Source organism: Typopeltis vanoorti, chromosome 13, assembly GCF_054136105.1.
Source record: "Typopeltis vanoorti isolate ZY-2024b chromosome 13, IOZ_Tvanoo_1.0, whole genome shotgun sequence".
NCBI classification, from domain to species: Eukaryota; Metazoa; Arthropoda; class Arachnida; order Uropygi; family Thelyphonidae; genus Typopeltis; species Typopeltis vanoorti.
Window position 1 is genome coordinate 128,095,728 of NC_143561.1, and position 27,388 is coordinate 128,123,115.

General features: G+C 36.4%; 1 long non-coding RNA gene across 2 annotated transcripts in view; it reads right to left on the bottom strand.

The window, feature by feature from the left end:
* Window positions 1-414: 414 nt before the first annotated feature.
* LOC150100530 (uncharacterized) overlaps window positions 415-27,388 on the bottom strand; it is a 74,919-nt gene continuing 47,945 nt past the window's right edge. For both annotated transcript variants that reach the window (XR_016549246.1, XR_016549247.1), the window contains one exon: window positions 415-2,843. This is a non-coding gene — a long non-coding RNA (uncharacterized LOC150100530). The remainder of the gene's footprint in view (window positions 2,844-27,388) is intronic.

Sequence of the window (27,388 nt, forward strand, 5' to 3'; positions counted from 1 at the left end):
CTGTCATATCTGGTCAACAAACTAACTACTTTCCCAATAACACTATTATCCTTCACTTCCTAAACAACTTCTTTAAATTCCTTCCCACCTTCAGTCTCACTATTTAAGTGAGACTGAATGTGGAAAGGGATTTAAATCACTCAATGCAAATTATAAAGAGGTCATATGTGTACAGTATGAATATCAATATCATAACATTAAAAAAAAAAGTTTAAAAACTCTCAAAAGTGTTTTATTTATTTACAAAAAAATTAAAGTTCAAGAAAGAAGTTCTAGAAATTAAAACAATTCATCAGCTAATAAGACACTTTATTTTATTACATTCTATGAATACAAACTTCACGTTAATTTACTTATTTAAGTAAATTAATACATAATTTAATGACTTATTTAAGATTGCTTATTGTTGGATAAGCATCATATATTTGGTTTTATCATTGTTGTCTTTAGCTTCAGTTGTCTTTCAGTTGAGTGTTCGTCATTTGTGATCTCAAGCATGTTTTAATATAAACCATGTATAAAAACGTTGCTTCACAACAGTAGATTGTGCTGAATGAACGAGTCGAAGCATTTTTGGATACTCGACCATATTTCAGTGAGATCTTTCTTATTGTCCAATAGAGATTTCAGAATATTGTCTTTGAGAGCTCAATCAGCTCGATTTGTAGATTTTCAGATGCAGCAGAGACATCAACTAAATGTAGTTGGAAAGCCACTTCTAGTCTGAGATCATGTTTATCAAAATCTTTAAACCTGTCATTGTATTCTTCGATCAATGAGTCTATGACACTGCTGTATTCATTTATATCACAGTTTCTAAAGGTTTTATTAGTGCACCATTTTTCAACTACCTTTGCCAGTTCAGGAAAATGTTCAGTTTAAATTACATGTTTGGAAAGAAGAGAGGAAAAAAAAATCAACTCTTTCATAAATGCTTGAATGAATATTCAAGCATTCATTCATTCAGACAAACATTTAGCTTATTTTATTATGACATTAAGTCACATAAAAATGCAGCATATTTGCAAAAATCCTCTTTAGAAAATTCACAAAATTTATTTTCTTCTATGTAAAAATATGTAATTTGTTATAGTGGTGTTAAAACATTATCTAGAAGTTTTTCCTGTGTATTTCAGAATGATAAGGAAGATCCACACTTGATGTTTCTTCATCAATTTGAAGCACATTGCAAAACTGGCAATGCCTTGAAGAACTCTCTCAAATATAGTTAACAGTATCAATAATTTTCCTTAATGTGTCTTTTAAAAGAGTAAATTTGATGCAAAGATTCTGTTGATGTAATATACAATGAAATGAAATCAAGTTATTGGAATTTTCTCTTTCATTTTGTAGCAATGCAACAAATTCTTCATGTTTTTCTCTCATAGAAGAAGCATCATCTGTACATACACTTATCAAATTAAACTTTGCTCCCTGACATTCATCTTTAAAAATATTAAGAAAGTCAATTCCATCTGTTCTCCCCATGAGAGTAGCCAAAATTAACAGCTTCTCATAACACTGAAAATCTGCAGTTATGTGAATATAAAATAAACTTGTGCTACATCAGCAATATCAATGGACTCATCTAGGGCAGTGGTTTTTAACCTATGAGGTAGTGGCCGCCCCAGGGCGCTGTGAACACTGAGGGGGCGGTAAGCGGTGCTGAGGGGGACGGTAAGCATTATAATAGTACTAATATAATAATAAACTTGAAAAAAAATATAAAAAACTTGACACTTCATTTGTTGAACATTGAACCTAATATCGAGAAATTAGCAGGATCTCATCAGACTCGGGGTAACCATTAATGATTGGTTTATTAAATACGGTATTCTTTTTTGAGTAAAAATTAATTTGTATCAAAGTTCACTAATTTTTAATTAACTATCAATTCAAATATGTTGATGGTAATTTAGGTTTGCCTAATAATATATTATAATTATCTTATTGAGCCATTAACCTAGTCCAAAAATGAGCATGGGGCACCAGGCGATACAAATAGTTGAAAGGGGGAACCAGGCAAAAAAATTTTAAGAACCACTAATCTAAGGCAATTGAAAAATAAGTATCTTTATTTTTGCAAATTTTTTGAAGATGTATAATAACATTGAAACCTAATTCATGTTGTCGTTTGGCTACATTTCTTCATGAAAGAGGAACCTGTATATATATACTAACTTTATCTGTATCCACATATAACTTTAGCAATGCACTATTTTATGATTTCCACATCACTATATGACTTTCCCATTGGGGGAGCCTGTCACATCTGAAGGGTATATTCCCAGGTGATGAATAGGGGAAAGCTTCCCAGATATGGGTGGTAGGAGGGAAATGAAATACCTCCCGTGGACCGACAAGCCTGGTAGTGGATATTTAGTTCTTACCAGTACTAGCACGAAGCTGAAGATGTAAGTACATTTATATAGGGTTCATCTCCATACAGTTACTTGGCATGGCTGGATCAGTTTAATGGCAGTAACAATGTGGTAGAGAAAGCAAGAGGGAAATCACTCTACTATTTTCCCATGACAACCTTGACAGCAATGATGGACAGCATTAAGAGAGGGGCAGCTGCCAGCCTGGCAAACCAAGGCAGTACCTCCAGGCATACACTGATTTAAACTATCTAGAAAATACTTTAATTTCTGCCATTGATCACTAACTCTCTTTCAGGATTCATCCAGATGGCATTTGATATTCTGAAAACGAACTAACCACTACTTACCTGTAAGGCCCTCTGGTACCTTTTCAACCAGTTTATATAGTAATATTCCTACTTTCAAGGATACTACAATAGAATGTAGCGTTCTGAGCTCATATTTCTGGTATTTTCCAACCTACAATAGACAGAATTTTGAAAAGGTTTTACCTGATACCCACATGTTTATAAATTAACAAAATTTCTAATCTCTTAACCACCACAAAAGATAAACTTTCATCTGAGTCCTTGTGAATGTAATCTAACATACTTTGGACAGACAAGCTGTTCTGTTGGAGAAAAATGGAGAAAAAAAGAGGATTAGTGCATATCTCTGAATACTTACACCTCAAAAGTTGGGTTTTGTCCAATACGATATTGAGACCAAACAGTATCCTTTGGAACAAAGCTTGTCTTCACCATTAAGCAGTTTTAAACATGAACATCATTCCAAAGAAAGTTCAGTCTTCTTACACTGCCCTAATTTAAATTGGAATGACTGTCTCTCTCTCTCTCCTAAACGTCTGGGAGATTCTCATTCTGTTTAAATATCAGCAATGATTTCTATTTGATTTGCTCCTTCTTATCATATAGTTGTTAAATGGCCACTAGTTGTTATCGATTAACCAACTATTGTATTACACTTGTATTCTAGGTTCTTTAAATTGCTTGGTTGTTCCATTCTGATGATGTACTTAGTTTTGGTACAAAATATCTGTGCTACTTTCATTAAGGCTATTTAGTATAACATGTTTCACTTCCAATTACTATGTCACAGGTTCCATTAAAATTAATAATGATCTCTCACTATAGCAAATGCCATTATAGTGATCGCAACAGTAACAAATTGCCAAGAAAGTTCACAAGAAATCCCATAGGCATTAATGCTATTCTGATGAGGAAATTTATTTTAGTAAACATCTAACCTTTTCCTTTGTCTCACTGCAAATTTCTCATAAGAAGAGTTCACATTTTCTTTTTTTTTACAGAAGAATAAATATTTATCCTCTTTCAAAGAAATTACAAGTGCACACAAGTAGATAAACAAAATAACACTATGATACAAAAGTTTCATTAATAATAACAATAACAGTTTTATAAAAAACAATGACTTATTCAATCTTCATAATTCATATGCTATTTACAATATACACAATGCACATATGTGCATACAAATACTTGTTATATGCATAATACTATAGAAAATGGGTGCTTAAGGGTCAAAGCTGTATAACTGAGAGGAGACCTCCACACAGCCTTTAAAGGAATGCAGAGAACCGACCAAGGCTTCTGAACTAATGTCCAATCCTCACCTTCTCGTGGTGCACCTTGTTGGATATCTACTTGGATACTTAACAAAGGAGGATGGGCTGGCAATTTGGGATTTTGCCAAACATTTTGTATTCTTATTGGCTTAAATGAAAATACAAAATGATGGTACAACATGACAAAATTTCATGCTAGCTGGGGAGTCAGCCAGTTAAACAAGGCCCCCATTGTTTTCGCCAGGGAACCAGGGCAAACAGCGAAAAGTCAGCTACTGGAACAAATCTGAAAACACAAGCCAACTCAGCATCACCACAGTTAAAGATCGGTACTATCAACATAAGAAGCCTGAATGGCAAAGAAATGGAGCTAGCTGAGGAATTAGATAAGTACCAGATTGACATAATAGGGGTGACTGAAACAAAAAAGACAAAAACTGGTGAGATCTTTCTGAGCAATAAATACAAAATGTTATATTCAGGCAATGACAATCAAGGAAAAGAAGGAGCTCAATCACAGTATTCAACACTAAATAGGAGGCTAAGCTTCTTGAATGGCAGGCAGTCTCAAGTAGAGTGATGTGGGCAAATATCAGAATGGGGAATTGGACAATGAGACTTATTTGTGCCTATGGTCCCACAGAAGGTTCTACTAAGGTAGAAGTGGAGGAATTTTTTGATGCTTTAGAGAAAGCCACTGACACAATGAAAAATGAAAAGTAGGTCCTTGTTGGGGATCTAAATAGTAGAGTAGGAAATGATTGTCAGACATACAAAAATATTTTGGGAAAATTTGGAGAAAAGAGCAAAGCTAATAATAATGGCAAATACCTGGATTTCTGCTCAGGACATGGACTGGTTATTACTAACACCATGTTCCAACATAAAAATGTGCACAAATTCACATGGAGAGAAGAGTCTCACTGACTATGTTATTGTTGATGCTCAGTCATTGGTCGTATGCGATAAGTAGTGTGTATTCTCAAATCTTCTATTCAACCCCCCCCCCTCAAGATTAAATCCAGAGTGTGCCACTGCATAATACTATAGAAAAATGCCGGCCTGGTTGGCCGAGTGGTTAGCATATCCACTCTCCAGTCATAAAATGTTGCGAGTTCGAATCCCTCTGTGGGCATGGATGTTTGTGATTGTCTGTGGAAATACTAGTGGTGGTCGGTAGATGGCGTTAGTGTAGTTACGGTTAGTTGTAGTTGGTGGATTGAGTGGTGGAGACAAAGAGTTGTCGAGTAGGTGCCCTCCCTCAATGATTGGAGAGCGGATATGCTTTTTATCCGCTCATCATGCATACTTATTATTATTAATAATAATAATAAGTATGCATGATGTTGACAAAACTGATTTCTCTCAGTTGTGACCAAAAAACACTCATTAAGAAAAATAACTCGGATAGGTACATGGAATGTACAAGGCTTTGTACAGAGCAGAAAACTAGACATTGTCCAAAAAGAAATAAAAGAAAGGAACATTGATTTACTGGGTACTGCAGAAACCCATTGGAGAGGCAAAGGTCACTTTAACTCACAGACAAGTAATCATATCTGCGAAGCAGATATGATTACTTGTTATGTAATCAGCAAGATATGAAAATCTTGCTGATTCAGTCAGCAAGAATGGAGTTACAATAATTACTAGCAAGGCATTATACATATCTATAACTGGATACAATCCCATTAGTGACAGAATGATCTCAATAAGAACTGACTGTAAACCATTAGTTATCACATTTTTTCAAATTTATGCACCAACTGCTGAATGCAAGCATTGAAACAATACCTAAAAAAGACATATTAATCATAATGGGCGATTTCAATAAAAAGTTGGCAAGAGGATAGACAATCATAACGGGAAAGTACTTGGAGCTTTTGGCTTAAGCAACCAAAATACCAGGGGAGGAAGGCTGATTAATTTCTGTTTAGAAAGAGAGATGAATATAACAAACACATGCTTCAAATACCATAATTGTAGACTATATACATGGAGATCACCTGGTGATAGAACCAGAAACCAAACTGACTTTATCCTAATCAATGAGCAATGGAAACCCATGATGAAAAATGTAAAAACACTTCCCGGTGCAGACTGTGGCTCAGATCATCAACTTCTCATTGCAGACATAAAAATACATTTAAAGGTGAATAAAGTAGCCTATCCTTCAAGAGCAGAGGTCTCAAGAGTTAACCACCTTACCGACCATTATGGATCAAATATGTCATCCTCATATGCTTCATATCCATCATATATTTCAATGTATTATTAATAGTATTATAATTTTAATATGCACTTTGCATCCATGATAACCTTGACTTCTATAGATATCTTGGCTGGTAGCGTGGTTAATAGTAATTACAATATTGCAGTGGAAAACAGACTTTTAAAATTAAGAAACTGTATAGGGAAACAACACCAGAAGAACTTTGGTGTAAAACAAAAGCAATAATTCTTGAGACAGCAAAGAATACAATTCCCAAATGAACAAAAATAAACAGTCCATGGATCTCAAATGAAACACTAGTTCAAATTGAAAAAAAGAAGAAAAATCAAGGCAACTGGAGTTTCTAAAGAAAAGATAGACAAAAGTATTCTAAATTATTAAAATGCATCAAAAAACTCTGCAAGAAAGACAAAGACAAGTTTTTACAACAACAGTGTGAAGAAATTGAAGAAAATCCTAATAAAAATCAAATCAAAGATCTATTAAAGAAAATCAAACTCATAACTAGAAACTTTAAACCAAATATCTCTAGCTTATCTGATTCAAACAACTGAATTTTAACGAATACAAATGATGTACTCAAGAGATGGAAAAGCTACTGTGAAAATCTTTATAAAGATACTAATATTGAAACAAGCTATTTGATTTTTAAGACTATGGATTTAATAAACATTTATACAAATCGTCTGCTAGTTTCGCTAGCTGTAACTGTCTAGCTTTGTCAAGACTAGGAAGGTAATGCTAGTATTAAATGCAAAAAAACAAAGAATGAAGAAACTTCTACTAGGTTTGCTAGCTGTAACTGTCTAGCTTTGTCAAGACTAGGAAGGTAATGCTAGTATTAAATGCAAAAAAACAAAAGAATGAAGTAACGGTTTAAAAACACTTAAACAAATTGCAGTGCACGTGTGACATCACATGCATTAGGCATGAAGACTTAGTTATTGTTATTAAGTCACGTTTTATAATTTTTCGCGTAATTTAGTTCCGTTAAACTTAATGAATTTAACAGATTTTTCCACGTCTTTTAATATTATTCCCTGGTTTCTATTGAGATTATTTCCTGTTCGTAGGACTACTGCAGCTTCTTTAAAGGTTCTACATCTAACATCCTCTTCAATATATGGCATGGAACTGTTATCCCAATCTATTGAATGGTTTGAAGTTGAGAAATGATGTGCTAACCCTGAGGTGTCTGTTCTGTTATGATTGACATCTCCGACATGTTCCTTCTTTCGAATTTATAGGCTTTTTGAAGTTTGGCCTATGTAGGTAAGTCCACACGTACATGGTATGTTATAAACACCTGCGTATTTGTAGAAAGCAACGCTATCCTTAGTGGATCTTAATAACTGTCTTGTAGTTGTGGTAGGTTTATAAACAATTCTGATGTTGAAAGGTCTCATGATTCTTGCTATTTTGGTGGAGACTGATCCAGCATAGGGTATGACGATGGAAGATATGTACTGGGTCATCTGAGGTTGTTGCTGGAGGTTGTTTCTATAGAGAATTTTGTTCTCTCTATGCAGATGTTTATAGCATACCATGTATGTGTGGACTTACCTACATAGGCCAAACTTCAAGAAGCCTACAAATTGGAAAGAAGGAACATCTCAGAGATGTCAATCATAACAGAACAGACATCTCAGGGCTAGTACATCATTTCTCAACTTCAAACCATTCAATAGATTGGAATAACAGTTCCATGCCATATATCGAAGAGGATTTTAGATGTAGAACCTTTAAAGAAGCTGCAGTAGTCCTACGAACAGGAAATAATCTCAATAGAAACCAGGGAATAATATTAAAAGACATGGAAAAATCTGTTAAATTCATTAAGTTTAAAGGAACTAAATTATGCAAAAAATTATAAAACGTGACTTAATAACAATAACTACGTCTTCATGCCTAATGCGTGTGATGTCATGCATGCACTGCAATTTGTTTAACTGTTTTTAAACCGTTACTTCATTCTTTTGTTTTTTTGCATTTAATACTAGCATTACCTTCCTAGTCTTGACAAAGCTAGACAGTTACATCTAGCAAACCTAGTAGAAGTTTCTTCATTCTTTTGTTTTTTTGCATTTAATACTAGCATTACCTTCCTAGTCTTGACAAAGCTAGACTGTTACAGCTAGCAAACCTAGTAGAAGTGTCTTCATTCTTTTGTTTTTTTGCATTTAATACTAGCATTACCTTCCTGGTCTTGACAAAGCTAGACAGTTACAGATAGCGAAAATAGTAGACGATTTGTATAAATGTTTATTAAATCCATGGTCTTAAAAATCAAATAGTTTGTTTCAATTTTAATGAAAAGACCAAATAACAACTTTCAGTATGAACAGTCAAAGATACTAATATTTCATTTGAAGAAAGGCAAGAAGAACCATACTAAAAGAACCAAATATTTTAAAGGGCAAAATTGAATGGGCTTTGAAAAAACTCAAGAAAGGTAAAACACCAGGGTTTGGTCAAATACTGAGTGAACTACTCACAACCCTGGAGCCTAATGTAACTGAAATTATCTTTAAACTATGCAGCAAAATTTGGGAAACAGGTATCTGGCCAGAAGATTGGGTAAGATCTATATTCATACCATTACACAAGCAAGGAAATATTAATGATTGCAACAACTAAAGGACTGTTGCACTGATTTCACACACAAGCAAAATTCTGCTCTATGAGTAGAAAATACTGAAAAACTACATTGAACTACAAATCCCAAATGAACAGGCTGGTTTTTCAGGTCTGGTAGAGGCACCAGAGACCAAATTGCAAACATACGGTAGCTAATAGAAAAATCCATGAGTTCAATATTCCTTTGTTTTGTGCACTATACCAAGGCATTTGACTGTGTCATTTGGGAGATACTCTGGAAATGTCTGAACAAAATGGGAATTTCAAAATACCTAATCAACCTAATAAAACAACTATATGACAGGAACTCAGCAACAGTGGAGATAGGTCAAAATATCTCAGAATAGTTTAAAATAGAAAAAGGGATTAGGCAGGGATGTATCCTATCTCCTGACCTGTTCAACTTCTGTAGTGAATTCATAATAAGAAAAGCTCTTGATGGATGGAAAGATGGTATCTCAATTGCAGGTAAAAAGATAAACAACCTCAGGAATATGCAGATGATACAGTGCTTATAGCCAGTAATGAAAGAGAACTGATGTCACTTATTGGGAGAGCATTAACAGAAATAAGACCAAGTATATGATGATAAGAAAAGAAGAAATATCTACTCATCAACATAGTAAAAGTTGAACAGTTCATATATCTTGAAGCCCTGATAGATAATAAAGGTGGGTTTCATATGGAAATAAAAAGAAGAATTGTAATGGGAAGGAATGCCATGACACAACTAAAAAAGATATGGAAAGATAAAAATATTTCTAATGCTACCAAATATAAACTAGTGAATACCCTTGTTTTCTCAATCATTCTCTATGGTGCAGAATCATGGACACTTGGTAAGAGAGATAAAGAAACACTTGATAGCTTTGAAATATGATGCTGGAGAAGGATGTTGAATGTCTCATGGATGGATAAAGAACCAATGTCAGTATTCTCAATCAGTTAAACATCAAAAAGAGATTGAGTAAAATAGTCAACAAGAAGATACTTCAGTATTTTGGTCATATATCATGGCAAGATGGTGATAACATTGATAAGGAAATAATGCAAGGAAAAGTAGGAGGAAAACACAGGAAAGCAGGACCAAGAGGAAGATGGATAGATCAAATCCAAGGATCTCAAGACTTTCCTTGGAAAAAACAACTGCCATATCAAGAGACAGAAGTAGATAGACAAACATTGTTGCCAAGGTCACGAGTCCTGAGGCATGAGGAGATCGGTGAAGAAGATATGCCTTATATTTTATCTCAAGTATATGTGCTACTTTGTAAGTTTCTTTAGTAATTTCATTTCATAATCACATAGTCCTGTCATCACTTAAAATAATTGTTGTTAGTAGTTTTTTTTTTTTGAACGTTCATATTTATAAGTATAGATTTTCTTTGTTCTCCTTCCAATTTTGCATATTTGTGGTCCTTATGTGTACCATAAATATGAGCATTGTATCTTTTCACTATTGAAATCACATCGTCGTCGTCTGGTAGCATCCTCTAGCATGAGGATTGCAGCAGATGAGTAGCTCTTCTCCATTTCTCTCTGTCTGTTGCCTGCATCATTCTTAAGCCAGTCCATTCCATGATGTCACTGAACCACTCTCTAGTTGGTCTTCCACGTCTTCTCTTCCCCTCAACATCCCGAAGAACTTCTCAGAAGATGTCCTGCAAATCTCGTCTTTCTTTGCATAATATTCTTGAGCAGTGTTCTTTCCATCCCAACTCTTCTTAAAACTTCTTGAATTTTGAAATTGAATTATTCTTGAATTGAAATCACAGTATCACAAAATAAACACACCATTTTATCTTTGACTGAAAAGAACGATTAAGGAGTTATTTAAACTCTTTTCTCCTCCTTAATTATTCTTTTCTTTGTATTTAGGATATCAAATATTTTTTTTTAAAAAATTAATAAACAAATTAAACAAAAACTTCTACTCATTCAGCTTGTTATGAAATGACAATACATACAACAGCACCGCAATATAGCAACACGTGCAAAACCAAAACATTTTTACATATGATACTTTACTAAATACTGAACATTGGATAAGAATGAAATGCTAACCATGTTGTTGCTGTCTTGTCTTTTGAAGAGTCTTAGATGTTTCCATGTGCTTCTTAAACTGCTTTGGCTATGTCGATGATTTTGTTTGTATAGAGCTGTTGTTCATGATTAGGATCTATTTCTTGCAAGGCTGCTGTAATTGCTGGACAGGTAAAGATGTGAGTGGGTGTCAGTTCAGTATTGGAACAGTTGCTGCAGTTTCTATGTTCTTGTATCATCTGCATTGATCTTTATTCCTCTATAATGTCCTGTTCATAGTCTTGCTATCATGGGGAGGTCTTTCTGTCAGCATTGATTTCGGGAATTTCATGTATCACTGATTTTAGTGAAATTAGTTTAGCTTTTGCTAGTGCATTAGCATCAGCAAGAGTTATCATGTGAGTTTCTTGGTTGAGTTCTCTGGCCTCTTTTGCTAATTTATCAGCTGCTTTATTGTAATCAATGCCTACATATGCAGGAATCTATTGTAAAATGAAACTTTTTCCTAAACACTTTAGTTGATTCTAGAGTTTATGGGTGTCTTGTGTGAGCTTGGTATTGCCATTTTTGATTGCCTCCATAGCTGATCTTGAGTCACTGTAAATTATAATTCCCTCAGATTGTTGAGATGATGATAATTTTAAGTAGGCTTCGAGTGCTTTATTTATTGCGTAAAGTTCGCTGGTAAAATTGGAAGCAATTCTCCCAGATCCAACTTTTATTGAAAGTTTTTCACCTTTCGGGAGTAGAAGGAGAATAGCGCCTCCATTAATCATATTGGTGTCTGACGATCCATCAGTATAATAAATAACCTGTTTGGAGGATGAAAGAAGGTTGATAGTATTTAGGCATTTTTCTTTGAGCATTTCTTTTTTTGTACAGAGTTTGGTAAGGTTTAGATTTATGGAGGTATTTGGAGGTAAAGGACTGGAAAATAGAGGTTCTTTGTTTATGTGGGCATTTAGCTGATCAAGACCAATTTCCTTCCTGATAGTGTTATCATATTGTAAAGTTGATGATCTGTGAAGTCTACATTTTTGATTCTAATGTTCATAAGTTTTTAGGGAGATATGATCACTTTAGTAGCTTCTGATATTATTTTGAATTTTATGGTGGCAAATTTTCGTCTGCCCTCCAGCAGGTTGAGCCCACATTCCGGTTGGGCTCTGATGTTGTTAGTGGATGAGACTGCACCAATGATAATCTTGGATGCTTTTGCTTGTATTTTGTCTAATTTTTCCAATACCGATGAGGCCGAAAGTGACCAGATAAGTGTTGCACGTTCCATTATTGGACTTATTAGTGTAGTGTAAGTAGTTTTGAGGATTTGAGCCCCAATTTGTTCCACAAAGCGTTTCAGTATATTTAATTTTTTTAGAGCTCTGCTGGAAATGTTAGAGATGTGTTCTGCAAAACGTAATTCCTGATCAAGCGTAATACCAAGGTACTTTGGATTTGTGACTTTTTCAATTAGCTTGATGTTGATCATGACTTTGGAATTGCAGGAATGTCTATTTTTCCTGTCTGTACTAAAGGTGCTTAGTTTTGTTTTGTCTGGGTTGATTTTGAGTTTAAGTTCATCCGACCATTTTTCTAATCCTCTCATGAATTTGTTTAGAATCTCCTCTGATTCTTTGATTTTAGCAATAGTGTGCCAGATGGCTATATCATCTGCATAGCAAGCTACTTTTGTGTCTTCTGTAAGGTAGGGATGAACTCCGCCATTGCCGGTCCCAAGCCCGGATGAGAAAGGAGGAGGGTTGTACTTATGGCTCTCTCTATGTTCACTGGGCATCTACAGATGCCATATGGTCACTCCGATGCTCGGTGATGTTCCACACTAGGCCTCGCCATGTAGTCCTGTTGTTTGCCTTTCTGGCAGCCTCAACTCTCTGAAGATCAGTCATTCCACACACGCCATCCATACATGTCATTGATGGTCTACCCCTACTTCTTTTTCCAGGAACTTTACCTTCTATTACTGTTCTGAGAAGTCCTCCTTCCATCCTTTCTATGTGTCCAAAATATTTTAATTTTCTTCTGTCAATAATCCTTAAGGAGCCTTAAAGTTCTACTAATCTTTTCTAACACCCATTCATTTGTACGCCTTCCTTTCAGTGTATGATATCCTCAACAGCCTTCTGTAACACCACATCTCAAAAGCAGATATCCGTTTCTTATCCGACTTCTTTAGGTTCCAAGTCTCGCATCCATAAGTCGCTGTTGGAAAAACAACTGCATCTAAAATCCTCAACTTTGTTCCCATGGAGATAGATCCATCCTTCCAGATTTTAGACAGGTCTCTGACTGCTGTTTTAGCCATTCCTAACCTTTTTCTGACATCTTCTGAACAGCAATTCTTCACATTAATAATGGATCCCAGGTACTCAAACTTGCTGACTTCCTCAATTCTTTCTCCATTAAGATACACTTGTTTTTCAAGAGCTTCTCTGTTTGTTTTTCCTTTGAGAACCATGATCTTTGTCTTGCTAGAATTGAGTTGAAGTCCTCTTATTTATGGCTAGGAACCATAATATGGAAAAAACATATTGCTACAGAAACCGCAACCATTGTTGGAAAACCGACACAAAATCAAGGGGGGGGGGGGGAAGTACTGGGGAAAATGAAGCAAGCCAGAAGCCCCATTCGGGAAGCTGACAGATGGAAAACTCCAAGAAAAAACCTCTTTAGCCCAAAACTTTTAACCAAAATTGGATGCTGGAATATTAAGACTTTGTACAAAAGTGGAAAAGCTAACTTACTAACCGGAGAAATGGACAGATACAAAATAGAAATACTAGGTCTAAATGAGACAAGATGGAATGGTAGCAGAGAAATTCAACTAACAACAAACAAATATATTTTATATTCTGGAAACCAGAATGAAGATGACACACATAGCAAAGGTGTAGCTTTCATGCTAACAACAGATGCTAGAAAAGCACTAATTGAATGGAAACCAGTTTCTGAAAGAATCATCAAAGCTAGATTTAAAACTAAATACAGAAATGTGACTATAATAAACATATATGGACCAACAAACAATGCAAAAACAGAAGAGAAAGTAGACTTTTATGACATTCTGCAAAAAGAAGTACATAAAGTAAAAATAAAGATATGCTTATTTTAAACTAAGTTATACCAACTAGTTTCGCCAACTGTGGCTGTTGGCTTCATCAGGGTTAAAATTACATAAATGTAAGAACACACTTAAACGCTAAAAAACTGTTTTCACTGAAACCATAAATGGAAAAATACAACTGCATTTTATAAAAGCAGAAGAACGCGTACATCACACGTATAGCACGTGTATGATCTACTAGTTGTTATGTAGGAACATTCTGTAGTTCGCAGCAAAATTTAATTCTGGCATGTTGAAAGATCTAATGAGGGTCTTCCAGATCTCGGGCAGAATTAATCCTTGGTTTCTATTTAGGTTTTCTTCTGAACGGAGAACTGTTGTGGCTTCTTTTATCATTTGAGAGCAGAAATCCTCCTCTAAGTAGGGCATGGAGCTTTTATCCCATTCTATAACATGGTTAGTCCTAGCAAAATGAAAGGCTAACCCCGATTTGTCTTCTTTATTATTATTGACATCTCCTATGTGTTCCTTTTTTCTGATTTCAAAACTTCTTGAAGTCTGGCCAATATAGTTTAAGTCACACGAGCAGGGGATGTTGTAAACTCTGGCATATTTGAAAAAAGGATGACTATCTTTTGGAGATTTTAAGAATTGGCGAATGGTCTGTGAAGGTTTAAAAGCTACTCGTATTCCATGTGGCTTGAGGAGTTTAGCAATCTTATTAGAAACAGTCCCTGTAAACAGAATCACAATAGTAGAATTGTAATGTATATCTTCCGGTCATCTTTGTGGGGGGTCACAGAAAAGAATCTTGTGGATCAAGTTTCTAAGATAACCATTCTTTGTAAGATTATTTAATATCAGGGATAGTTCATCTTGGAGGTCTTTATCATCAGTTGTAATGAGAGAGGCTGTATTTTTTAGCATGTGTACAATGCTAAGTTTCTGAGAAATATGGTGTGAAGAAGTGAAGTGTAAGTATCTACCTGTATTGGTAGGTTTGCGATAAACTGTAAGGCTGATGCGTCCATTTATTTGTTTCTTAATTAAAATGTCCAGAAATGGTAATTGGTTATCTTTCTCCAGTTCTAGAGTGAATTTAATTTTGTGATGTAAAGAGTTGATCTTACCATTTCTGGACATTTTAATTGCATTCATTTTAAAAGTAATGTGAGCAATTATAAATTATAATGAATACTGAGGATTTAATTATAAACATCAATTTAATTTTTTCCTGAAAAAACTTTAGTTTCCAAAAATCCCCACATATATCTTGCACCACGATTTTTTAATTTTAATTTTGAGGAAAAAAGAGCGAGTTATATTCGTATAAATACGTCAGTGGCGTATTTAGGTATAGGCCATATAGGCCCAGGCCTAGAGCGGTGGAAATTTCCAGGCTCTCATTTTTTAGTTATAACATGTTCCTTATATGCCTCATCTACTCACAAGTAGAGAAATATTTTCTTTTCCTCATTGTAAGTTTAGTCTGCAAGCATATTGACATGTAATCAGATTCTGCATAACTATACAGACTGAGACACATGTATGGAAAGCTACTGCATTGTTGTCGGTAACTTGACACAAAGGCACGGGATTAGTGAATTTGATCCCTTTCTTTCATCTCCCACCCAGGTTTCCTGATGGGTCTATCCAATTCATTCACCCAACAATCAGGATCGTTTTTAACCAGTTCTCCTACCAGGTAAACTGTCAAGGTGACTGCTCCTCTTGGTAATTAAGATCACAATCTCATCCAGCTTTAGTCTCTAGTGAATGTCCTTCTCTTAGCCATTCACAATCTCGTGTACTTTAGCACTAAAAGAGTGCCAAGTGGGAGGATCTCAGACTTTTTCCTCTTCCTTTCCATTCTCTAGATCCAAATAATTGTTGTGATCATGTTATGAATGTTATTCATGTTAGAATGAAGGCCTTCATTCCTCACTCTGTTCAAAATTCCCATCCTATATTTAGGCTATAGTTTTCCCATAAAGTATGCCTGGGTAAAAAAACAAACACAGCTTATCTTGAGCGACTTGAGACAAACTGCTGCTTTATTCACAGTCTACACTGACGCTTGCAACATTTGCAAGTCTATCATTAGCAGGACTAAATCTGATATTGAAAGCGATAAATGCCAAACCTGCCACCTGCACTAATGGTAGTTATACCTTCTAGTTCCTTCCAGAAACTGATGGATGCAAGTTTTGTCCGTCTCTGCTCTGCCTCTTTTGTTCATCTCCTGGCATCATTCTTCTCATTCAACTTTAGCACATATACAAAGTGATTCAGAACTCTCAGACCAAACTTTAAGGTGTGATAAAACACACCTAAGCAAGCATTTTCGTCATACAATGCATGGTCCGAACTCAAGCAGTGAAGCGCTGGGGGTAAGCAACTACTGTGTCAGGAAATGAAGAAACACAAGAATGACAGAGGAGATTTGAAACAATTCCAGAAATTACAGAACATAAATTAAAGAATTTTATTGAACAAATTACAGAAACTGCTCAAAAGAGAGAGACCGCCAACATTAATGCAGGCTTCTTCACACCTTCGATGTAGTGATTGGCATACATTGGCAAAACACCAAGCATTTCTTGTACAGCGGCAAAGGCAATAGAAATCCTGGCAATAAGGTCCTCACTGGAATTGATGGGCTATCGTAGATCAGGCTTTTCATATGGCCCCATAGGAAAAAGTGCAGACATGAGAGATCGGGCTATCGTGGCGACCAAGCGATGGAACCGCCCCAACCAATTCATCGTCCTAGAAATGTTGCACCCAAGGCTTTTCGCAAATCTACGGTGAAATGGGGTTGCTCTGTTGTGTTTGAATGTTTGCTGGAACAGGGTTCAGCAAATTCTGGGAAGACCTCTTGTAAAAATACGAGGTACGTTCTTCCATTCAGTCATGTTGGCAGAAGGTATGGGCCAATCAAATGGCCATGTAGGATTCCAGCCAAACATTTATGGAGAAACGCCACTGTTACGAATGTGGACATGTGGCATGCAGATTTCTGCTCGCTCACACATGATAATTGTGGGTATTAAAAATGCCCTCACGTGTAAAGGTGCATTCATCAGTGAATAAGACATGTGCATCAAAGTTCAGTTGTATTGCAGTCTGCTGCAGGAACCACTGTGCAAAATTCACACGAGGCCGGTAATCTGCAGGTGTCAAGGCGTGCACCCTCTGTGCATGGTAGGAGTGTAATCGTTCGTCTTGTAGAACTCGCCACAGTGTCGATTGGGACACACGTACGGCATGGGAAATTGCTCGCGTGCTACATTCGGGACGATCTGCAACCCTACGTAGAATTTCCTCTGTAACACGTGGCATCTAACACTCCTTGTACGCACTGTATCCTGCATGCCGCTGACAAAGGAGCCCAATTTCGAACAGATACCGGTGCAATCGCTGAAAGGTTTTACAATCAGGCACGCGTCTGGTGGGAAAGCGCTCTTGGTACAGTCTTTGGGCTTCCCTCGCATTCCCGTCCGCAGCTCCGTAAATGAAATGTATGTCAGCCTTCTCCCAATATGTGAAAGAATCCATCCTTTTTGCACTCCACGTAGAAATAACGACTGCAAAAACCAGCGCTTATAAGTGTTCACTGGAAATTGCCTTCCTTCTAGAGTTTCACTACTTGAGTTCGGACAATGCATTGTATGACGAAAAGTGCTTGTTTAGGTGTATTCTATCACTCCTTAAAGTTTGGCCCAAGAGTTCTGAATCACCCTGTATATAGCCTCCTTTATCTGGATCATTGCATCACATGTCTCCTATGATTTTCCACCAGAAAGGCATTAGAAGAATCTTGAAAAACCTGGATATAAGAAAAGCTACTGATCCATATGAATTATATGAACTGTGCTCATGAGATGTACTCTTGAACCTATCCCATGCTCTTTATCATCTGTGCACCATGCTATACTTAGCCAGCATCCATCCTACAGCATGGAAGCAAGCCCATATGCAAGCCAGTTAAAAAAAAAAAAAAAAAAGTGATAAATATACACTTTCAAACTATTAACCTATGGTTCTCACCTCATTACTGTCTAAAGTATTGGAGCAGTTCTTAAACAGTCAACTTCAACCTGGACAATTATCAACTAATCATTGACCAGATAAGGATTTTGCTAATCATGCTTGACATCAGATCTCATCTCCTAACCTATATCACATTCCTCTGGACATGTGCAATGAAAAGGATTTGAAGAACTTTTGCTGTTTGCACTAGGTATTTCCAAGTCATTTGAAAGGGCTTGGCAATAAGAGTTTCTCAGAAAATTGCCATGTTATTGTCTGTCTTCCTCACATTGCTGTTGGATTCAGTTTTCTTGCAAGTTATTTTAGCAAGCATGTTTTAGCAATATGCTAGCCTTTTATAATAAAGTTACAAGAGCATTAGATGAAGGAAAGGCATATACTGCCATTTTCTTAGACTTAACGAAAGCATTTGACAGGGTGCTACATGATAAGCTGATATTTAAGTTGCAGCACATGGGTCTGGATGTCAGATTAGTCAACTGGATTCAGGATTGCCTGTCCGATAGGTATCAGAGAGTTGTGTATGGTGGGGCAGTTTCAAGGAGGCAGAGGGTTACAAGTGGGGGTCCCACAAGGCTCAGTACTGGGACCTGTATTGTTTAACCTTTATATCAATGACATTGTCAGTGGATTGCAAGGGGATATTCAGTTGTTTGCAGATGATGCGAAGCTGGGAAGGATTATTAGTAATAATGCAGATGTGGTAGCCCTGCAAGAGGATTTGAATAAGCTAGATAGATGGGCAAATGAATGGGGATGTCAGTTTAATGCAGCAAATTGTAAGGTCTTGAGGTTTGGGGCACATCGATGGGATGCCGGATACTCTATTGGAGGAGCTATACTGGAGGAAGTAGGGGGAGACAAGAGATCTGGGGTTGATGAGTGATAGAAACCTGAAATTTAGGGGACTATTGCAAAGCTGGTGAAGGTAACACAGAGGATTGCTGCAATAATGAGAAGGACACTGACCTGCAGAGATAATAGGGTTATCATTCCATTGTATAAGTCTCTAATCAGACCACACTTAGACTATTGTTCTCAGATTTGGTCCCCAGGATTTGAAGGGGATAAATTAACTGTGGAAAGGGTACAAAGGCAGATAACAAAGATGGTTTCAGGACTGTACCATGTTAGTTATGAGGGAGTTTGGTGGATAGAAGAAGGAGAGGTGATATGATTGAGACTTTTAAACTGTTGAGAGGTGGGTACAGGATTGACACTGGGGAGTTCTTTCACTTGGTTGAACAGCAGGAAGGAGTGATGACAAGAGGCCATCGATGGAAGTTACGAAAGGAAACTGTTTGCAAGAGGGTGAGGACTGGTAGAACCATGGAATGCATTGCCTGATGAAGTGGTGAGAGCAAGAACGGTCAATGAGTTTAAGGAGTGGTATGATAGACTTTATGTTTCTTGGGGGGGGGGGGGGGGCTCCCCCTCAATGAATCTTGGTAGACTTTGTGTTTTTTAGGAAGGATCTCCCACGATGAGTCTTTTGACTCCATGGAGGCCTGAATAATTATAATAATTATTCACTACATTGTAATGCTATTGATTATCTCTCTCTCTCTCTCGTCAGATTTTCCTATTAATGCAGGTATTCATCATTGTTCTGTTATTTCACCCACCCTCTTCTTCATATATATACAAAAATGACTTGCTCCCTGATATCATACATTGTTCACAGTTTTGCTGATGAAAGAACTCTCTACCTATACTATTCATATGACAAACTTTATAGTGGTTGAACATTTCAAGATAATCTACAATAAGTGCCCTAAACAATATTCTCCACACCATCTCACAATGGGACAATAATGAATAAGCCACCTTCATTCCTTCTAAAACACAACTTTGTCTTTTTTTTTTTTTTCCTTTCAAAAAAGACTTGATTCTTTTCCCCTTACTTAAGAACGTGCTCAGTGTAATAGTCAAGATCAGAACTCTCTTCTTGGATTGATTCATACTCCTACTTTCCTGGCATAATCATATTGTTTTTATAGCATTCTCAGCTTCAAGAAAACTTGATATCCTCATTTGCTCTAAACATTACTTTTTCATATGTCCAGTTACAAATCACAATACTCTGTACAAATCACAAATCAATCCAACTGTGGTATTCTGCTCTCAACCATCTGGAGTGGACACAAAACCTCTATAAAAATTCTTGATGCTATTCAGGAGAGAGCAGTTCGGTTAGCTAATGACTCCTTTCTTACAAGCTTTCTTGAGTTGCTGGTCAGTTTCAGTCAGTCAGATAATCAGTTTCAACATCATGTCTCATCCACAGATATTTCCATATTAGTTGTTCAGCAGAGCTAGTGTCCATTATGCCCCCCCATTTCTGCTAAAGCCTACAGCAACATGCACATTAGCTACCCATCATCCTTTTATAGTTGAACTGCTAACTCACTGAACCATCTAATCCTTAGCCTTTGCTCTTGATCCCAGCCGATACATGGCATTTATCTTCTGATAGGCCTTGTAGTTTCTTGTGTGTGAGTGATATAAAAAAAAAAAAAAATCTCAATCTCAATATCATTCATGTTTATCTGTCCAACGAAACTCTGCAAGTTTTATGCCCTTGGTTATGAGGATAGATTGTAACCTTTCCAAGGTTACATCATCCCTTCAAATTCCAATGACCAGATTTCAACAAAATTATTCTGATGTCCATTCTGATGATGATTCCAAGGTTACATCATCCCTTCAAATTCCAATGACCAGATTTCAACAAAATTATTCTGATGTCATATGATCAGTGGAATCACCACTCTCTTATCTCTTTTTGTCAGCATCGTCCTCAATATTTCAGCAGTTCTCTGGGTTAGTTTTACTCTATGTCCCCTGAACTTCAAATGTCCATCAGTTCTCACTCTAAGTTTCTCTTATTCTACCTTTGTCTAGCATAGTTCCACCAATAGTGTATGCAGCCTCCCACTGGTAGATCCCAAATTTCAAGACCCCACATTTAGTTGCATTAAATTGATATTTCCATTCATTTGGCCCACTTGTTGAAAATGGATTCTCCTGAAGGACCACAACATTAGCATTGTTACTAATAGCTCTTTTAAGCTTCATGTCATATCCATTGAATTACAGTGACACTGTCACTGTAATTCAGTGACAGTGTCATTGATATAAAGATTAAACAGTGAAAATCCCAGTACTGAACCCTGCAGAATTTTGCTTGTCACTTTCCTTTTCTTTGATACTACTTCCCTGTACATAACTCAGTGATATCAATCAGACAGCCAGTCTTCAATCCAGTTTACTAACCTGATATCTAATACCATGTGTTGCAACTTAAATATTAATTTGTTATGCATTTGAGAAAAGAAAAAAAAAGTAGACTCCTTTCCCTCTTCAACTACTTGTTGCTTTTTATAAAATGAGAGGAGATTACTGAAACAAGAGTGCTTCCTTAACAAATCCATGCTGACCCTCTTAGATAATATTGTGCCATCTGTCCAGTTTTGAATGTAATCTCTCAAACTTCTCCAAATCTTAACTAAGAAGAAATATAAACTAATGTATAGTTTGATATCTCTATTCTGCCACCATCTTTAAGCAGTGGCACTACCTTCACCCTCTTTCCACACCATGTGCACTTTCCCAGTAACCAGCTTTCAGTGAACAGCTAGATCAATGGAGCTGTCAGTTCCTTAATGCATTATTTTAAAACATCTGACCAAATTCCATCCACTTCCACTGCCCTATTGACTGATGGAATACTTTATATTTGAGATACATTCTCCTCATGCATTTCTAACCATTAATTTTCCCATCCTTTCAAGAATAAAAACTGCTTTTTAAGGATTCCAATGAAGTGATCATCATACAGTCCCACTATATCATCTGTATTTGTCACTCAACTCCCATTCCATCTAATACAGCCATTCCTCCATAATCATTTTTCCATAATAATCTCTCTTTCTACTGGCTACAACTGACTGTCAGTTCTGGCAAGGTTCTAAGGGAGTGGAAATGGATCAAGATAGTTACATTCTATAAATGGAGGTACAAAACAGGTGTAAAGTAAATTGCATACCAATTAGTATCTCTGAAATAGCGGTTAAGGTACTGGAAAAGTTGGGTTAAAGGTAGAATTCAGATAGGTGAATAGGAATATGATATATTCTATAGCGGGCAGTACGCCATTGTAATAGGTAGGTCCTGTCTTTGTAATTTATTCACAGTTTATAATAGTGGCAGCTGAATTAGACAGGAAAAATGGTAACTCCCATGATACTGCATGGAAAACTATTACATAATTTGATAAGATGGACATGGATATGAAGCAGGTGGCATGGAGGGTTGACAGAAAACACCATATGGCAGTGGAATCTAAGAGAATGAGTGTGACTAACAGAGTGCATCAAGGCCCTGTACTAGGGTCGTTGTTGTTTAATTTATATATTAATGATATAGGGAATGATTTTAGAGAGGAGAGTATTCAGCGGTTTACTGATGATTCAAAACTAGCAAGAGCAACAGCTAATAATGATGATGTAGATCATCAATAAATGTGACTAACAAAGAAGAAACTTTGCCGACACCACCAATTTAAATGAATTGATGGTCTGAGCAAAATTTGTTATTTTAATATGGCAAAGTGTAAGGCTACACACTTCAGGATGAAAAAATTACATACTGTGTATTACAGTGATAGTACTGGATGGCAGAAAATGGTTGAGGCTAGGGATTTAGAAATGATGGTAAAGAGGGTTGAAGTTAGAGGACATATCGCAAAAGTTGGCAAAATAGCTTCAATGTTTGAATTTTCAATGTTTTCACAGTTCTTCACTTGGGTGAAGAACCTTCACATGAGTTTTCCCAACCCACTACCCATATACAGTACTAATGTATAACTTGGATGTTTGAAGAATACATTGAACATTGAAGATAGAGGTTAATATTCCTCTTTGCAAGGCTATGATTCAACTGCATTTTGATGTGCACAGATTTGGTCACCTCTGTTTCTTGGAGATAAGGAGCTAGTGAAGAGGAAATAGATTAGTGATTGGTCTGTGGAATGCTCCCATAAGGATAGATTAAAGGTTTGTGGGTTGCAAAGTTCAACTAACAAGCAGAAAATAGGAAATATGCTGGAAACTTATGCATTGCTAAAGGGATTCTATCAGACTGATACAAAAGAAATTTTTAATACACGATGTGTAGAGAGGGAGAATTAGAGTCATCTCTGGAAGTTGTGTTTACCTAGAATTTTTGCTTGGTGAGTGGTAAATGAGTTTAATGAGAGATATGATTGGTATTGTGTGAATAATCAGGTAGATGGATATCACCATGTTATGTATGGGGGTCCAGTACTCTGTAAGAGGAATGTCACTAGTGGAGTGATACAGGGGTCTGTTTTGGAACCATTGTTATTTAACTTGTATATTAATGATACTGGGATGAGTTTAACTAATGATATAGAAATGTTTGAAGATGATGCAAAACTGGGGAGAGTGATGAGGAATCAAGCAGATGTTGTAGCTTTACAGAAGGACTTGAATATGAGTGGGCAGCTGTAGGGAAACTGTCAGTTCAGAGTTACAAAGTGGAAGTTTTTGAACTTTGGTAGGCAACAATGGAATGCAAAGCATATAGTTGGTGGAAAAATTTTGGAGGAAGTTACAGTGTGGTGAAAAAAAAAAAAAAAAAAAAAAAAAAAAAAAAAAAAAAAAAGTAATGAATAACTACAATCCACACGGTTAGCCTAGTGGCTATGCGCTTCGCAACCATATGCCTGGGGAAGGAGTGTTCTAGGTTTGATTCCAGTCGGTGACGTGAGGAGCTGAAGGATCTTCCTCAGCCATAGCCAAGTTAGCCAGTCTTGGGCATGGACAGCAGGGTTTTTTCCCAAGTTTATTCTGGGGTTTTTCATCCCGCAAAGCAGGCAAACTGGCCTTGAGAACTCAACACTACAGGCCATAGGATACACCGGGGCATAAGGCTGACCACCTTATCCTGTAAACGGAGTGAGGTCCGATGATCAATGGACCCTCGACACCGCAAGGTAAAAGAAGGTATAAGGAAGATGAGATGAGATAACTACAACAATACATGTTATATGTCAAAGTTCAGTACTGGTTCTTTTTTTTTTTTTTTTTTTTTTTTTTTTTTTGCACCATACTGTATAAGGTCTTGACCAGGCTTCATATGGATTATTATGCACAAATTCATCATTTCCATCTGTTCATTGGACATCCACAGATGTCGTATGGTCACTCCGATGTCTGGCGATGTGCCACACCAGTCCTAGCCATGTAGTCCTGTTTTCTGCTTTTCTGGAGGCTTCAAAGTCTCTGAAGATCACTCACTCCACACACGTCATCCATCCATCTCATTGATGGTCTACCCATTCCTCTTTTTACAGGAACTTTATTTTCCATTACTGTTCTGAGAAGTCCTACTTCCATCCTTTCAATGTGTCCAAAATATTTTAACTTTCTTCTGTCAATATCCTTAAGGAGCCTTAAAGTTCTACTGATCTTTTCTAATACCCATTCATTTGTATGTTTTTCAGTATGTGATATAGAATATATTGGAAAGGATTCAGAGAAGACCTACTAAGGTGGTAATTGGTCTTTTGGGTGTGGGAAATGAAGATGGATTGAGAGAATGCAATTTGCAAAGCCTTGTAAATAGGAGTAAAGGAGATATGATGAAAAGTTTAAGTTGGTAAAGGATTGCTAATGGGTTAATGTGGAAGAAATTTTTAATGAATGGGGGAAGGGGGATAGAGCAAGGAGACATTCCTGGAAATTGCATAAGAAAAATGTGAGCAAGTGCAGAAGGAGCAGGTTCTTTGCATTTAGTGTGGCTGGTAAGTGGAATGCATTGCCTGACAGTGTGGTGACAGTCTGGCAAGTATACTGAATGAGTTTAAAGCACAGTTTGATGGGCTTTGTGTGTAACATTGTCTGTCTCCCACAATGAGGCTTTTGACTCCATGGAGGTCTATCATTAATAATAATAGTATCAATATATCTATTTAATCATATCTCCTTTACTCCTATTCACAAGGCTTTGCAAATTGAATTCCCTCAATCTGTCTTCATTTTCCAACCCCAAAGACCAATTACCACCTTAGTCGGTCTTCTCTGGACCCTTTCCAATATATCCTTGCCCTGCATCATCATCATCTCCAGATTATCAGTATGGGTCTCCCATGATGAGTCTTTCAACTCTATGGAGATACCCATAATAATAATAATATACAATACAGACATAGAAGGACATTTGAAGATGAAAGGTGGATAACAGAGTGCATGGGTTAAATAGTAATTAGCCATGGTAGAGATAGAGAGTTTCTGAACAGTACTAAACCTTCAATTTGTTTATAGATCTTATTTTTCTAGTTGAATTCCATTGTATAACAAATTCAAATGCCTTCATCACATCAGGTGGAAAGTCTGTATATAGTAGCCAAATGATTTCAGCCCATTGGATTTTTGGAAAGAGAGAGATGACGTCAAAACTAACCAACCAAAATATTGAAAGGCTAAGGAATATTTTGTTCTTTTTAGAAGAATTGTGTAAAATCTTTGATGAATGATGTAATCTGATAAATGTTTGATGTGCATACCTACTAAACATTGATAAAAAGTTAATCACTATATGTAGGTAAGTCAAGTACAATTTGCAATGGTTCTCACAGGGAATCCTTTATGTATTTTTTTGGAGTACCCAACATGGAGTTCACCCAAAATTAGTGTGTAATGTCTTTATCACACTACTGTTCCAACTTACAACTTCATCAAGAAACTTATTTGAGTTTTAGTAGATTTGTAATTGATCTCTTGATATGTAGATTTGTCTTGTAGAAGGAAGATTACCTTTCTCATCTGTTCATTTTGAAAATAAATCAACTCTGTTCATTTTGAAATAGATATATGCATGTTCTGTATATAGTAGCCAAAGGAATTTTTTTTTGGACAATCATGTCCATATCGTGTGTTTAGTGAGAATTAGTCTCTGCATCAGTCAGTGGGCATACTTCTTCAGTCTTCTCATGTCTGAGGACTCATGACCTTGTTAACAATGTTCATCCATCATCTTCTTTCTGTTGTGGCAGCTGAAGCTTTCTCCAGCGAAATATCCAATATTTCTGGGATTTGATCTAGTTATCTTGACCATTCACATCCTCTTTTACTGTTTCTACCTTGCCCTGCATCATCATCATCTCCAGATTATCATTCTTCCTTAGAGATATGTGACGAAAGTATTGAAATATTCTCTTATTGATGATATCCCTTAGCCGTTTTTTTGATGTTCAGTTGTAAAATGATGCCAGCATTAGTTCTTTTTTCCATCCATGAAATCTTTAACATCCTTCTTCAACAGCACATCTCAAAGGAGTTGAGTCTTTCTTTATCTGTTTTAGTGTCTGTGACTCTGAACCATATAGGACAACTGGAAATACAAGACTGTTGACCAGAATAGTTTTTGTGGTCAGCGAGATCTTTTTGTCCATCCAGATCTTCTATAGTTGTGTCATTGCCTCTCTCTCCATAGCAATTCTTCCTTTAATTTCAGATCTGCAGCCTTCTTTATTTTTTATTAGTGTTCCAAGATATACAAGCTCCGTCCAATTTTTTCTAGATAAATTTTGCACTGAGAGTTCTCTTCTTTTTCCTATCACCATATATTTGGTCTCAGCACTGTTGATTTTTAGCCCACATTTATGCTCTCCCATTGAACTCTCATTATGAGTGATTTTAGTTCTTCCATGCTAGTGGCTATTAGTACTGTGTCATCGGCATATCTAAGATTGTTTATTTTTCTTCCTCCAATTGAAATTCTACCCTTCCAACCATCTAGAGCTTTCCTCATTATATGCTCTCCATGGATGTTAAATAGATCAGGGGAAAGGTTGCAGCCTTGTCTCACTCCTTTTTCTACTTGGAACCATTCTGACGTATTTTTGTCGATATTCACTGCTGCTGTGTTCTTCTTGTAAAGTTGTTTTATTAAGTGCTCCAAGTATTCTGCCATTTTTCTTAAGATTTTCCATAGAATATGCCAATTAACACAATCAAAAGCTTTTGTATAATCTACAAAGCACAGATACATAGGGATGTTGAACTTGTGTGTTTTTTTTTTCTATTAGATGTCTCAAATTTGCAATTTGGTCTCTGGTTCCTCTACCAGCTCTGAAACCTGCCTGTTCATTTGGAAATTGATGTTCAATAAAATTTTTTATCTTTCCTTAATTACATATAGCAAAATTTTACTTGTGTGTGAGATTAAGGAAATAATTCTATAGTTGTTGCAATCACTGGTGCTCCCTTTTTTGTGTAGTGGCATAAATATAGATATGACCTTCTGGCCATTTAGCTGTTTCACAAATTTTGTTTCAAAGCTTA